This window comes from Tupaia chinensis, unplaced genomic scaffold (genome assembly GCF_000334495.1).
Source record: "Tupaia chinensis unplaced genomic scaffold, TupChi_1.0 Scaffold149131_1, whole genome shotgun sequence".
Lineage (NCBI taxonomy): Eukaryota > Metazoa > Chordata > Mammalia > Scandentia > Tupaiidae > Tupaia > Tupaia belangeri.
In genome coordinates, this window is record NW_006208977.1 from 2,075,204 (window position 1) to 2,077,757 (window position 2,554).

At 37.3% G+C, this 2,554-nt stretch overlaps 1 pseudogene; it reads left to right on the forward strand.

Annotated features, from left to right (window-relative positions):
- Positions 1–1,291: 1,291 nt before the first annotated feature.
- Positions 1,292–1,566, forward strand: LOC102486487 (UPF0729 protein C18orf32 homolog pseudogene; annotated as a pseudogene).
- The last annotated feature ends 988 nt before the right edge of the window (positions 1,567–2,554 follow it).

Genomic DNA, 2,554 nt, shown 5'->3' on the forward strand with positions numbered 1-2,554 from the left:
GAGAGAGAGACAGAGAGAGAGAGAGAGAGAGAGAGAGAGAGAGAGAGAGAGAGGAGCACCCTCCACAGGATCTGTTCATACTCAATTCCCTTTATCTGGTTCTCTAGTCCATTGGATCCTGGGCATTTGTGTACATGGCCCAGTGTTTCAAGAGAACTGGGCCAAGGATTTGAATCTTGGTGCATGTGGCTTCTGGTTTCTAAGCAGTGCATTACTACAGTACCACAATGCCAGACTCACATTCCAAATTTTTTGCACAAAAATAAACTCATATAGTAAGTTCATTTTTCTATGAACTTTTCAAAGTCCCTCATATTTTCTCTAAATATACATAAATCCATAATAAATATACATAGAATTTATTTTATATTTTTTAAAATAATAAAATTTTATAAATATAAAATATATTATATACTTAAATATTTAATATATTTTAAAAGTATGTGATTTGATAACATTTGTTCTTTCTCCCCAGGTTTTTGGCATTACTGTTGGGATGAAGAGTCTTGAAGGTATCTCTTTGCACATGTGCTGCTCCATGGTAAACATCTAGAAACCAAGTTTCTAGTTGGTAGGTTATGATATCTATAACTTCCTGTTTTCTTTATGGTTATTCCAGAATTGCTCTTTGAAGTAATTGTGCCAATTTGCAATCCTGCTGGCTCTATATAAGATTTCCCACTTGTTAGTAGCCCTATCCACTCTTGGTGTTATTGGACTCACTGATTTTTGCCAGTCTGGTGGTATGGGGCAGCATTTCATTGTTGTTCTAGTTTGCATTTTGTGGTGATTACTTTTCATATATTTGTTATCTTAAAAGGTGATTTCTTTTTTCTTGGACTTTAGAGTTGCCTGATTTTTAAGAAATTCTGTTATATCCTGACTATATAAAGTCAGTTAAATGGGTTGTAAATACTTACCATAGTAGCTATGGACTTGCTTCTTGTTGTCATCTCAATACAAGCAAGTTCTTAGTTTAATGTAGTTACATTCTTTGTGTTTGTTTGTTTTAGGTTTTTGCAATAGGGCACATGCGCTCACCAGAGACAGACAGAAGGGATGTGAGAAATGCTCTCCCAGGGGGGATGGCCACGTTGAAATCCCTTTTCCTCCATTCTCCTCTCAAGATGTTGGTGGGGCTTGGACTTGGGCCTGGGGCCGTGGGTGGGCTCTGGCCTCCAAACGGCACTCTCCAGCAGCTTGCTCAGCAAGCTCCAGCCGGAGCGAGATCCTCCTTCCAGGATGCTGTGTGGTTGACCTGGTCTCAGTTTAGGAGCTCAAGTCTGGGGCAATGGTGTGCATTCCATGTATCCTCATTCCAGTTCTGCTCTGGATCTACAAAAAATTCCTGGAGCCGTACATACCCTCTGATCTCCACTTTTGTTAGTCGAATATGGCCTAAAAAAGCTGTACAAGAATCCAATGATAAAAATAAAGGCAAAGCAGACTGTAAGGGTGCAGACATAAATGGATTACCCACAAAAGGACCAATAGAAGTCTCTGATAAAAAGAAAGACTAACAGTTTCCCAAAGGGTCTCATTGTTCCTAAAATGGACCCGATGATCTGAAGCACCTTCTTTGTAATTGTCTCCGACCTTTTTCTCTGAGGTTAGAATTCGTAATAGGCAGTCTGGATATTTACCTGGTATTAAGCAGGCAGTACATGGTATTTATATTTAGATGTATTTAGTTCTATTTAATGACCTCACTCCTGAGTTTTTTTTTTTCATTAAAGTAGGTTTCATTTCTGTTATTTCCGTTTTAATGATATGAATAAGGTTTGTGCCAGTAGATACTTCATTACTAAGTCAGTACTAAATTAGTACTTTGTTACTCATCAGTACCTTGGGCCCCTAGCATTCGTTCACAGGAATTCGACTGCTGTTTGTTCTGATTTCTTTGGGTTCCTGTCATTTAAGTGGAGTGCAGTTCTACTAAGAAGTACTGTGTCATGAAATGAAGGGTTAAGGTTTTGGAGATGATAATGTGAAACAAATATATAATTATGTTCTACCAATGGAGTGGCTTACTTGTGGGAGTAGTAATTATTATTGTGCTGAGAAAGAGAAAAGACAGCAAAATAGGGGAAATTCTTTGAGATGCAAAACAACTTTTACATGAATGTCTAATGTATATAACAAAACTATAATCTTTATTGCATTCCTTCTATTCCTACAAATGTATTAAACATTTAGTTTCAAAAAAAAAAAAAGATTTTGGGCATGCGTGCATATGCGTCCAACATGATTTTGAAGCCACTAGGTCAGGGACTTGAACCATGGCCAGTTATGTAGGAGTCTAGTGCCCTAAGCACTATGCTACCTGTGGCCACTATAGTTACATTCTTAATATTTTCTTTTCTCAATATGGTTTATGGTTCTAGCATCTTAAATAATATGGCGATACCTAGATGTCATCAAGCTCTTCTCTTACATATACATTTTTTTAATTTGCTTTTCACATTTAGGTGTTTTCTTGTGTATGCCATGAGGTAGGTACTCATTTTTACCCTCATCAACGTAAATAGTTACACCCATATTTTCCAGATAGTGA